The sequence below is a fragment of the Taeniopygia guttata genome, chromosome 1A, assembly GCF_048771995.1.
Source record: "Taeniopygia guttata chromosome 1A, bTaeGut7.mat, whole genome shotgun sequence".
NCBI lineage: Eukaryota > Metazoa > Chordata > Aves > Passeriformes > Estrildidae > Taeniopygia > Taeniopygia guttata.
In genome coordinates, this window is record NC_133025.1 from 71,385,388 (window position 1) to 71,399,162 (window position 13,775).

Here is a 13,775-nt window from a genome sequence, read left to right on the forward strand (position 1 = left end):
TATTTTTCCTCCACAATATTTATTTGGGGAAAAAAAAAAATGTGTTTTCACAGGATTTACAATCCACAAAGCCATAAAGACTTGTGGAAGAAAAAAATAATCTCAGGTGCTACTTAAGAAATTCCTCATTTCTAAACCTCAGTGGATTAAAGTTTCTGCCCTAATGACCCATGTGAGTGCTTTTGTGTAAAACTTTGAATAACTTTATTGATTACATTCTGTACAGCACAAGTCTCTGGACTCTTATTCTTGTTTTTCTCTTCTAAAAAGCTCCTATAAAGACATACAGTACCAGAATGGATTAGTGCATTAGCCCTTGCCTTTGCAGACTTACTTTCAATCCAGAAAGGATTTGGATGAAGGGAGTCTTACCAGGCAGGATCACACTTCTTAGTGGAAAATATTTCCATCCTGAAAAAAATGGGAAATGTAACATTTAGCACAATTCAACCTGTTTGATAGCCTTTTCTGTGCTGAGGGACAGGGGTGGCTACAGAAACAGCACCACCAGGCAGCAGTGGGATGCCTCAGCAGGGCTGTCTCTGAGCTAGGATAGTTTTCATAAAGAGCTTTCTCAGAAGATAAAATAAAGCTTTTTGGTAAAGCTGAATGGGAGAGTCCAGCTGGCATAACAGAATGTACAGGTGAAAAATGAGGTTTATTGGCAGAATGTTTGAGTCTGACTGAAAGAGCAGCACAGTGCCCACAGTTTTCTCTTTCCTCTGACAGGGTCACCATCACCGTTTTCCTCTTGGTGTTTTCCAACACAAGGCTCTTTCACACAAGAAAATAGATTACAAGGTGAATAGAAGTTTTAGTTTTAAATTTACCTACAGGACTTTCAGTCTGTTTTTAGAAAGGAAACAGTATTTCTGTCTAAAACCAGACTCTCCACCCTCTCTTTCTACGCTCCCTTGTCCTTTCCACCTGTTTAGATGTTTTCACAGTGGGATAACACATTCATTCCCTCCAGACCGGGGCTCAGCTGTTGGGAATGAAAATAAAACCCAAGTTTGCAGAGTATTTTTAGCCCAGGGAAAATAAAGCGGTTGCAAATACCATCCACCCAGCAGCTCCTCTGGCTTGTGCAGATCCCTGCCCAGAAAGAAAGGAAACCACAGGGCCAAGCTGAGCCTACTGATTTCATACCCATGCCAAGTACTCCAGAGTGACTCACCCAACAATCCCACCCTTCTTTTTCTGCCTGTATGAAGGTGCCCTCCCCAGAGGTCACATCAGCTGGTCCTTGCCATGGCTGTGGCACTGGTGCTGTCACTGCCACAGACGCACTCAGCCCGTGGCTCTCACCCTCAGCAGAGCTCATCTGTTGGTGACTGGCTCACCACCAGGTTGCAGATGGGTCTCCTGTTTCCCTCTGATCTCCCCAGCCTCGCCAGGACCGGCCTTCTGAGAAAAGGCAGCGCATAAGGGGATACAACACTAAACAGATGACACATATTTCAGATCCACCTAACGGCTGATCCTGGTTTCCAGGCTCCCCAAATGCCATTTGTCTTTAACAAATGGCCACACCGGCTGTGGAGATGATATTTTTAAAATGTCTTTGAAAGGGCTGACTTGCCTCTAATGGCATCTGCAGCATGTGTTCCCCTGACAGTTGTCCTCTGTGCTGTCAGACTTCTCCTACTGCAGGTAAAAGCAAAGTATTCTGAAAGAGAAACTGTAAACTATCAAGGAAATGTGTTTAGAAAAAGCATGTCCTGAATAGAAGAGGTGGCTTAAAGAACTAAAGAGAGGAAGATCTAGAACACACTATCATCTATGGCTAGGTCTGAGCATCCTTGGACTGTGAGCTGTAAATTGAGTTTATGCTGAAGTTTTAACAAAGCAGTGATTTCTTCACAGCTACAATGACTGTGAGCATCTTGTATGCAACAGAAACACTGGATGCTGGCAAAATTGTCCAAACGTTGCTAAGAGGAAGACACAAATCCTGAAATACCCTTTATGTGAATTTTTCCAGTTTTCCATCTCTGTCTTGGGAAATCTGGAGATTTTGTACTACTCCCTGGGACATCCCCCTGTGCACATCTCAGACAGGCCCCCTGTAAAGTAGCAAAAGGCATCCAAGCTCAGCTCTACAGCCTGTGCCTAGGGATCCTGCTTTTAACATAAAACACAGGCCCAGATCTCTTCCCATTCATGTTTTTGCACCTCCCAACACAGAAGTGTTTCCATACCCGTGCATTGTCTGGGAGGACAAGAGCTGTCCCAAACAGAGCCAGCCCCATGCTGCTTTTCACAGCAGGGCTGACCAGGTGCCAGGGCTGGCCCTGTGGGCTGGGTGCAGGGACAGCCCGAGGTGCTCCTATAGTGCCTTGGACATACTGCACACGCCAAAACGCTGGAGCAGCGTGTCCACACCAGGTCTCACAAGGACCATACTTATTATGAAGGCATCACAAACAGCTCAGACATATCCTCCTGTCCAAGAAATCCTGGAAAGAAATATGGTAACTCCTTTGGGAACCATTCAACTCTGCTCCATCTCCATTTACTTAGTCATCAGCAGCATGCTGCTGTGGGCTCACTTAGTTGTGGGAATATTCCCAACAGACCTCCTTAAAAAGCACTTTCTATTTAAGACCAAAAAACAGCTGCTGATAATGCTGCCTTAATCTGGCCATTTTGCTTCTGGCTTCTATAGATTCCACATTTTTCCTGTCCAGCCAGCACAACATGCAGTTTAGCATCCATTGCCTGGGATTTCTGGAAATACTCATAACTGGCCTGACTGATCTCACTGTAACCAACACTGAGTGTGCTTTGTTTTCCTCTACGTTTTATTCTTGAAAAGATGGAGCACCCACAAATGGCAGATCATCTGCAAAGCTAAGGCACAGTTATTCCAGTAGCTGATACACTGCTCCATGAACGCTGGCTATTTACAGCAAATGTAATCCAAGTTTATCTTCTACAAAATCTTTAGCATGTTATTCTGGGAGTTCAAGTTATAACTGCTATGATTTTTGAGTGCACAATTTAAGGAAACTCTTCTATTATTCCATCCAGTTCGGAGACTTGGAGGACAAACATCTTCCTGAAACTTTCAGTCCTTCTACAGGGCAGTGAGTAACATATGCCTGGTATTACCTATTAGCAAGTATTTTAACCTTCCCCAGGTCTGGCAATATTGCTGCTAGTACACAGCATAAATTCCTTGGCAATTAGGTTTTTTTTTTAATTTCAGTAGATATCGGCTGAGGCACCCCCACCAACTCAACCAGCTTTACCCACTTTGGATTCAGGATGTCAGTGAAGACCCATCTAGACAACTCTGTTTCAGAACTCCCAGCCTCTCCTTGGAGATCACCAGAAGAAAAAGAGATTTTAAGAACAGTAAAAACACTAACAACACGAGCCCAATTTTAAATGGCAAAACCTTTGTTTACCAAAAGATATCTTTCAATTTTAAGCAAAGATACTCTTAAATGCTGACTTTCAGGATTTTCCTAAGTCTAGGGACCCAGGAGGGGAGTGTCCACTGAAGACTATGCCACAGCAAATTCAAGCACACAAGGCCAAAACAAGAAGTCCCGTTTTTCTCCTTTTAAGCTCCAGAGAGGCCAATAAGAAAATTCATAGACCTCAAATGATTCTGCCAACCACAGCAGAAAATATCTACTGTGGAGTAACATTAGCAAAAGTCTGCCTACAGGTCATGAGTCTCTTCAAGAGTGACTTTTTTCCCAGATGGTCTTTTCAAGCAGTCTCACAAAACCTTTGCTACAATTTCCTGTTATTTGCAGGATGTAAGGCAAAAAAAAAGGGCATTTTAGTCCAGGCACACATAGCCAAAGCCCTCTATTCAGAGGCTAGCTCAGCTGAAATTGTTGTTAAACTGGTAGTGACAACAGGACCAGGCTCCAGCAGACACCAAGTGCTTCTGAAAAGTCCAGTTTCCATGACAGGGAAAATGGAGAAGCAGTAAATTTTGTCATTTCTGACAAGAGCACTCTGGGTGCTGTCTGGAGCTTGGGTGTTGCATTTTTACTGCACAACATGAGGATCCACTTTACAGATGAGCAAAAACAACCTCCATACATCTCCTTCAGCAAGTTGTGCACTTAAAAACTTATTTATAGCTGCTAAAACTCTCATCTTCCAAATGCTCTCAAAAGAAGTTGAAAGGCTCCTCAGCTGTGACTCGGATGTCAAAATTAGTATTTGGAGGAGTCTCAGCTGTTCTCTGAGGGAGAACAGATTGTTTTACTGACTAACCTTACGCAGATGAATGAGAGGACTAAAAGTGGACTTTTCCTTTCTCACAAGCTGGGCAGCAGTTGCCTTGCCTTGCACTAACAGCTTCTGGGTACCTGGTCCCACATGTAAGCAGGTGAATAATTGACAGATGGTTTTCTTTATGCAGCTAAGTAATAACTTTCAACATTATGTCAGGAGAGATTAGGAAGGTGGGAAAAACACACTGAAGAAAGCTGGAGTTTAAACTTGTTACCCGGATCCCCCCCATGCCAAGCACAGCCGGGGCGCCCAAAGGTGCTCGTTAGAGAGGGTGTTTACAGGTGAGCCATTATCGGGTACTGATATAAAATACTGCCCTGGAAAAGGATATTTAATAAGCTCCAGCTGCCTGGGAAATTAAAAGCAAAATTCCTGCAGCAAATAGTCGATCTGAAAAACAACCAGTAGTAGGGCTGAAACAAAGGAGCTTAGCTTGAAAAAGAGATCTGTGACTGAGTCAAGCTGCTGTTTGGAAAGGCTATCAGATGGATGTTTGCCTAGCTTTGCTTTTATGCAGAGATTTATTCCTGCCAGCACAAGGAGCTGCTGAGACCACATCCTATCTTCTTTTGCCTTTGTATAGTTACTTGTGCCCCCAGACTTTGCTGCCATGAGATCACAGGCTGTGTTTCTGGGCCAGCTTAGAAAAATGCACAGTTTGCAGAAGTGTAATAATGTGTTTTATTTCAAAACAGAACTTAAAACAGAAATAGAAACAAAGAGCAAGGCCTGGCAGCCCCTCTGCCCTCCCACTCCCAAAAGCTGGTTGTCTCCTGTTTCCCTTCCCAATTTTCTGTTGGCTCAGCTGGCAAAAAAAAATGGGGGTGATTAAACCTTTTTTCCTAAAGGTGAATGGGAACAAGACCCCCATTCACCTTTAGGCTTCCCTCTGATGGCACAAAACCCCACCAGGGCTGCAGGGCTGGTGCTGCCCTGTGACAGGCACCCATTGCCTCCATCCTCTGCTTGTAGAATAGCCCCCACCCTGTGCTAGCCCTTTTTCAGTAACATAAAATAGAAAATAGAAAAATAAATGCAGCCTACCTGACCTCAACAGCTCTATCTTTTCACCTTGTGGAAAGAAAATCTGGATTGAGAACCTCGAGACTGATTTCCTTGTTCATTTAAGGAGGACCCAAAAGGACAATCAGTGGCAGAAGAAGGCAGAGAGAGCCACACTGGCTGGAAGTGAACTGGTTTGGGTACCAGAAGCAGCACAGCCCTGTACAGGATTATTCACTCTTGTCCTTGCCAGCCTAATGGAAACAGAACATGCCTTCTCCCGCATTTTCTCTTCAGGAGGCCTGGCATATCTGGGACTATCATCAGCTCAGACTTAATCTGTTTTATGGCAGGAGACCAGTAAGCCTTGCCCATGGATAGTGAAAATGCTTTCTTAAAATGCTTTCCCAGGGTAGGATAGGGATTTTGGCCCTTCATTTGGCCCTTCATGTACCTTCATTGCCATTATTTTCCATGGCTGCATAAAAAATTTTAGACTAGAGGTGTGTTTAGTTTAGAGGGCCAGTGTTGTTCAGAAAGGATGCTGGTGATCCCTCCCCATGTGAGAAAAAGCCTTTTTGTTATTCCCACAGAATCCACTGGAGTAACAGACATGCATCTTCCATCAAGGTTGATTAATGATGTTTCATTGTGGTTGTACACCAGCAAATCATTAATATAATTTACATCCTATCTCCCATGAACACAGCTTTTTAGTGGTTCATGACCTTCATGACCAAATTTTACTGGATCAAAATTGTCCCTTCTGTTTATTTTTGAGCACCAGAAAACTGGCATGGCTTACTTGTGCTTCAAAAAGCAAACAAGCAAATGCATAACTGGGCTCTAGATTCCAACAACAGCACTGCGTATTTCTTGTGATGGTTGGACATACTGGCAATAGATTTTGAGTATACTGGTGAAATGCTAAAAGCAGATTAAGTATGCAGAAAATTGGTTGAGTAGCTTTGAAGTTGTGACAATAACTGTTTTCAAACGCAGTCAAAATTTCCATTACATTTCTTGGCTTGGTCTCGCTTCAGGAGACTAGATCTTGCACACTTGGTAGAACTTGCTAATCAGTTTTTTCTGTTTTATCTGAAGTCCTTTTCACTTTGGGAGCAATTGTGAAGCAAAATATAAACAAGGAACAGCACAGTCCACAAATATTTAAGCTAGCCAGGAACAATTCACTATTCCCAACACTGTGCCGTGTGTTCTAGCTAATAATGTTTTAGAATATATCACTAAAATTTCCTATGCCATTCAATCACTTTACATCTTCTCCCCCGTTTTTCTCCTGGCAGCAGTAGTGCCAGCAGTAGTGAAGGCTGCCAGCAGTAGTGAGCCTTTTTGGGATTAAAAACACCCTTTACAGACTGCAGAGAGTCAAGAGCAGCACAGACTACAAACAACAATTTTTTTGCTGATTCACACTTTGAAAATTGATAGAGCTGTGGGTTTCCAGAAATTTGACCTAAACTGAGTCCATCTAAATTATTTTTTACTCCTGCACCCTGCCCTATGTTTCCTTTCAGAGGCTGGGCATTCTCTTTCAGCCAAGGGGGTAAAAAAAGAAAAACACCTTCAAGTACATTTCCCTTTTCAGTGTGTAGGAGGGAAGGAATGGAACTTCCCAGCAGCAGCAGCACATGGCCACCCAAACCCTCAGGTCCATGTGATAGCACAGGTGATGATGTGGACAGAGGAGGAGGCAATCCCAGCCTCTCCTGAGCCCAAAGCCGCTGGGTTGGGGAGCAGAATGGTTCAAAAGCTCCCCCACGCCACCTCCTCAGACAGCCTGGCCAAAGAGCAGGTCAGGCTGAGACAGTTCATTCCCTTCTCCTTGATCTTTCCCTTCTCCTTGATCTCCCAGACTTCACAGGAAGTCTTTGAAGCAGTGCAAATAAAGGCAGGAGCTGCTGCCTTCGGTTTAGATCCCCACAAATTACATCCATCTTTCGCCCAGCCCGAGATGTTCTGCTGCACAATAGATGCAGATCCTGGAGGCTCATTAAGCCCTTTTTCTCCAAGCCCCAAGCTGGCGCATATCCAGGTTTTCAAAGGCTGGACATCATTTAGCCAATGTGCATCCTCCAGAGCATCTCTGAGGCAGACATTTAGCCTGTTAGGTTTAATGTCCCTTGAAGATTTCAGAAATATGATTCCTGCTCATTTTTCAAATGTGCTTCAGATTTAGTCTGAAGGGGAAAAAAATTGGAATTATTCCATTCTCCAGGAAAATGTTATAAAACTGGTTGTCCTTGCAGATCCATTTCATGTTTCTTTGCATTTTTTTGTTAAAAGTGGGAGAAACTGACTGTAAGAAAACAGGGCTGCATCTGATTTCCATTCAGCTGAGAGGGTACGTTTCAAATGTTGCACAGCATTTTCTAACATAATTAATAGAACAAACAAATTTCTATTTTTTTCCATTCATCCTGAGAATTTATTGCAAGTGCCAAGTGATAACTTGGACATAGATTAGCCCTTCAGCATCAGAAAAGAAATTCAAAAGTCTGGGTGGGACATTTTGAAGGGCAATTGAGATTTATAATATGTGATTTATAAATTGTGATTTATTCTCTGCAGTTTAGGAACTGTGATTTACAATTTATTTACTGTAATTTGACTATTCCTTTATCTTGTACTTTGTTTTTCTCAGGTGTCTTCATCTTGTTCATATGTAATGAAGCCATTTGTTTATTTGCAAAATTTGCTGAAAGCCTCTAAGTGGAAACACCATAACAGTACTTATGGATTATGAAATTAGACCTTCAGCGCTCAGGCAATAGAATTTTCTGTGCATTTTCTGATCAAGCAAAAGGCCATCCTTGGGGCACTGTGGGGGATGGAAGAGACTCCTTAAAAGATGCCACAGCCTAGAGGGGTGATTACTGCAGCAGAGCTCACCTGGCCCTGCACTGCTTGGGCTGAGGTGGGAAGGAACAGGGAGATGCTTAGAGACCACAACGACTCCCAAGCAACAGGACAAGAGGACACAGCCTTAAGCTGCACCTGGGGAGGTTTAGGCTGGACATCAGGAGGAATTCCTTCACAGGGAAGGTGATTGGGCATTGGAATGAGCTACCTGGGGAGACAGTGGAGTCATCATGCCTGGAGGTGTTGCAGAAAAGATGGGATGTAGCACTCAGTGGTATCAGTGGGTGACAAGGTGGGGTCGGGTCATACGTTGGACTCGACGATCTCAAAGGTCTTTTCCAGCCCAGTTAATTCTGTTATTCTGTGATTCTGATTCTGCACTTGCTCCCAGGAGCAGCATCTCCTTACAGCCCAGCCTCACCCCACACCTGAGGGACATGGGAGTAAATCCAGCCCCTGCACAGCCATTACACACACTCTAAATTCAACAGCTATTCATGGCATGAAACTTGTCTCCCTAAATGATTTTGTCTGGGTGTACAACCCAGTGCTGGCCAGGGTGCAACTGCTGCCAAGCCTTCACCCTCCCCTTCCACCCTCAGCCTCCAACCAAACTAATGCCAATGCTGTTGAAAGTAGGATGTCATAGTGCAGCACACACATACACAGGATCCCTTTAGATTCTGGTTTATATCTGCAGTGAGAACCTTGGCAGCTGTAAAAAATTTTGGTCTGGTCACTAAGCTTAAGATTTTTTTTTTCCTTCTAATTTCATACACAGTTACTAAAAGAGTCAGGGCTTTTGGCAATGACATTGCACAGTTCTGTCAGCTAATCCCTCCCCCCATACACAACTTTAAAAATTATTAATGAAAATCCACCCTGGCCTGTATTGTTAATATATTTAAACAATTTGAAAATGGACATGCTTTTCATTGTTGTCTGCTTTACAATGGCACACTTCATCAGAATGGAAGAAAGTGGAATGTTAACAGGGCCAGAACATTAATTACTTACACCTGAGCCCCCCAAGCTCAGTGACCAGCTACAAGCACAAATATCTGTAAGTGACAAACAGATTTTTATAAGGCATTACATCAAATTTATCCCGTCCTAGTGGCTGGATATATCAGAGTGTCCACAGAGCTCCTTAATTTTTGTTGAACACAGTGCTCTGCATTTACTGCCTGTGCTTGGACAGCAAGTAGGGTTTGATCCTGGGGTTATCCCACAGGATCATCAGTGTGGAAGAGACCTTCAAAATCACCTATTCCAACCATTAACCAGCACCCCCATAAACACCCCGAAACCATGTCCCCAGGTGCCACGTCCAGACACCTCTTGTGAGTCCACCACCCCTCTGGGCAACTTATTCCAATGCCTGACCACTCTTTCAGTGCTTGACAACCCTTTCAGTGAACAGCTTTTTCAATATCCAATCTAAACCTCCTCTCATGTTAACTCTTGTCCTGTCACTTGTAACCTGGGAGAAGAGCCTGACCCCACCTCTCCTTAGGTAGTTCAGAGAGTGAAATGTCCCCTGCTGGTGACAAACAGGGTCCATCTGCCTTAAAGAGGGAAAAGAATTTTTGTGCAGGAGTTAGCAGGGCTCATGGAAAGAGCTTTGCACTAGACTTGAAGGGAGAAAGAGAGAAAACCAGACCTGCTAGCGATAAGCCAGGGCATGGCCACCATGATCTGAGGGGTCTTTTCCAACTTGAATGATTCTATTATTCTGCAATCAAAAAATCCAAAATTCTGCCCCTGACACCAGGTTCAAAGCAAGGTATTGCTCTGCAGGGTCTTCCTGTTTCTTCTCTCATTCCTTGCCACCAGGACAGAGAGGAGCACTATATATGCTCCCCTTAACCAGTCATCCCAAGGCCCTGAAGTCTCTTGACTGACCTCAGACTTTTTGTAGGAACTTCACTGTTGTCCAGCTGGAATATCAGTAATGAATAGCAATCTGAGGGCTGCACCAAGGTGGTTGGGAAGATTTATCTTCATTATCTCCATATCTTTAACCTGGGTGCTAGGGGGACAGCAAACATCCCCATCAAGTGGGTCCAGTTTGCATAAGGGCCCTTCTGTTCCCTCAAGAACAGAGAATCTCCCATGACCAATAACCAGCCTCTTTTCCTTTCTGGAAGCAGTTTTGAGGTGGGACATAGAATGATACCTCCATAGGAGAGAACCACTGTCATTGTCACTGCTCACTTCCACTGCCATCCGCTGTCCAAGGGCACCTTGGGGTTGCCTCTGTCATCCAAGGGAGCAGGCAGGAGCACTTTGAAGCAGCCCAGGTGTGAATACACCAGCAGTAGAAAAGTATTAATGAAACCAAGCCTTCCTTATGCAACAGATACACACAAAAAGTAAGCAGTTTTATCCTGTTACTTGAATAGGAATTGAATTATCAATTACCTTTGGGCTTTGGGACGTGTTAAGTGGGGCAGTCACGAAGGAGACATGTCTGCTGTGTGTGTCCCCTCTCCATTAAGTGTATTCAGCCAGGTGGAGACAGGCTGGAGAATTCTGTGTGTTTTATCTGCCTGTTGGGAGTGTCCTGGGGAAGGGAGGGAGTGTCATTCCAGTTATCTCTCCCTGGTTCCCTCCTCTGACACAGAGCACTCTGGCCCCAGGCCTGCTTAGTGTAGCACTGGCAGCCTGTCCTTGTCATTACAAAGGCATTTCTGTGGATGCAAATGCGCTTTTTGTAGGCATATCTGGAGCTATATGAGTCTTTAGGCAAAAGAAGAAGTCCTTAGCACCTGGCACTCAATGCTCATCCCCAGCACCCACAGCTCTGTGCACAGAAGTGTACAAATGTGCTTGTCTATGCTTCAGGGTGTGACCAGCAGTGCCCCTGGACTGTGCTGCACAATGCTGCCTCAATCCTAGGCCCTATCATGACCAGAGATGTGGCATTTTTCTTCTTATTTCACACAAATGGCTCGATTCATTCATCAGTGTCTGAGCAGGCCCTTGAATGATGCTCTGTGCGATCACTGTGGTCAGGGTGGCTTTCCTGCCCAGCCCAGGGGGTGACAGGGTGGTGTGACTCCTGTTCCAACAAGGCCTGCATTCCTCTGGGGATACAGGGGGTGTTACTCCAGCTTCTGGGGCTGGAGGCCAGACACAGATTTCTCCCCTCTGAGTGTCAAACTCCTTAAGCTGAACTCAGAGAGGAAGGTCAAGCCTGGCCTTCCTACTCAGCCCACTGCACATGACTGCCAACAATGAAAGATGCATTTATCTGGAGTCAGTGGGGGCACAGTTTCTTTCCAGAAGCTGTGAGAGCAGTCACCACTACAGATGTGAGTCGGCATCCCTTGGATAAAGGAGAAAACTGACCTTTCCTCAGCCACTGGGGTTTGCACAACCAGCTTGTTGCTGCACTCCTGGGTAGCCACTTCTAATGAAAGACGTGGTCCTAGTGAGGTCCTTCAGACGTGAAAGGATTGGCAGCTGATTTTAGGAGACTCCCGGGCTCTACTGAAGTAAATAATAAAAAGAGATAATAATTTAAAAGTATAATAATTAATAACAATGACCAATGACAAATCAATTGAATAATACAAGACAGTTTAAAAGTACTAATGCTTAACATTTTTTAATTGATCACTATCAGGTATGCAACGTAAGCCATAATAAGATGCATAACTTAAAGTTTCCATTTCCAGACTTCTTGTGGTTTTAAGACAGCAAGGTATGGCTGGAGTTGTAAGGATTATGTCTTTTTTAACTTTAATTTATTGAAGATACATTAATATGTTCATGCAGCATTAAGGATATGAGTATTTAAAAGTCATGCCTTGTTCCTGCTCAATTAAACCTGTTGTGTGAGAGCAGAAGCCTTTTCTTCCTCCTCTTGCCTCCCTAATTGACACTTGTTGTCAATTTAGTGACGCTCTTAAAAACCCTACAGCACACAGAAGTACAAGAACTTGTACACACCAGCTGTAGAAATTGAGTAGCTCAATCAAAGGCTGAAAAAAATTGTTATGCTTTTCATTACTTTGCATTGGGTACTTTTCAAGGTATCAGCCCTGAAGTGACCCAAGCTGTGGAGTGTGAAAGGCAGCATGTGAATGCATGGGAATGCTGGGATGTTGGCTGCAGCAAGGATGGATATTCTGCAGCTTGGGGCAGCCAGTCCACCAGACAGCTGGAGGCTGTAGGTCAACATTGAGCTCTGTTTGTTGTTCTTCAGAAAAGACAAATGTCTCCTCCACCAGTGTTTTCCTCCTTTAATATCCAGCCATCTGGTACCACAAAAAATAAAGTACTATTCAAAGCAGTGTCTGTGCAAACAACAGATAAAGCAAATGCCAAGCCAAGATGCTTTAGAGATGCCAATATCTCCAGATCAGAAAGGGAGGACTAGGCCAGAGGCAAGAAAATCTCTCATCTTCCCACCACATGATATGCAGGGAAGTAAATGAATCTAGGCACTTTAATGTCATCAGGATTTTAGGTTTTGAGCATTTGTTGCAGGATGTGCTCTCGGGAAATTAGAAAACTGAACAAAAGCCCCACAAGATGAAGCTCTCTCCCGATTCACACAGATATGCAGATCAGAATGCCCTTGTATTTAGAAATGGACTTGCAGGGAACACAGTTCCTTATTTTCTCAGCTGGCTTACCTGAAATCAAATTGATCCCAAGTGAGGTGTCTAAAGGACGAACTCTGACCAATGGTGCCAATTGGTCCTCCTGACTTTGGCATTACTATGAATACCCATCACACAAGGATACTCTGGAATTTGTAAATGAACATACATTGCCCTCCAAACATTTCAAACTCTTGCTTTCTTTGGACTACATATACAAACCATATCTACAGTGTGGCCAAGACAAAACTATGAAAGTCTCATCATTTGGGGGCTGTAGAGTGAAAGTTCTTGAACTTTCTTTTAATTAAAGAGGAAGCTTGAAGCTATGAATATGGGTACATTTATCAGTCCTTCTTCTTAGTTTCCTGGAGTTGGGTTGGGCTATCAGGTGTTTGCATTCCATACTTCACACATAGACCTCCTCCTGGAATTATCAAAGGGCCCTTCCACAAGAAGCAGAGTTTAGTCTTGGTTTTCCATGTCTAATCTTGGCACTGTGGGATGGCACAGTACCAGAAATTAGGGCAGATGTACTAAAGCAGATTTTGTGCTTTGCTTTAGGGTCAGTCTGCAGGTACCTGGCTTTTTGGCAAAGTTCATGAAGAGAGGTGGCTGTGGTAGTGACCTCTGTGGCACGGGATAGAGGAAGCCACACCCACTTTGATTTCTGTAATTTATTGGCTCCTAAAGCCAAGCCAAACAGCACATGCTTATGGAGCATACAGCATTCATCTGCACGAGATACAGGGGCCCTGGTAAAAAATACAAAGAAGCTGCATCAGGACAAAAACAAAAGGCTTCCCTAGCAATCCTCTGAACACCAAGATTCTTCTGCAGTGCAGCCAGCCAGCTAAAGGATGAAGTTCAGGGGGTCTGGGTTGGGGGCTCCCACCTCTTGTATGCTTGAGGGATACAGGGGAGATGGTGCCCAGAGGTGAGGTTTGTAGTGAGACTCATACATGGGCTTTGTTTAAAAATGCCACATGCAATTCCCTTCTACCAGCACAGAAG

The 13,775-nt window shown here is 44.1% G+C and overlaps 1 protein-coding gene across 2 annotated transcripts in view; it reads left to right on the forward strand.

Moving 5' to 3' along the window:
• Positions 1–13,775, forward strand: part of LOC115493495 (potassium voltage-gated channel subfamily KQT member 1-like) — a 315,875-nt gene that overhangs the window by 254,632 nt on the left and 47,468 nt on the right. The window lies entirely within an intron of this gene.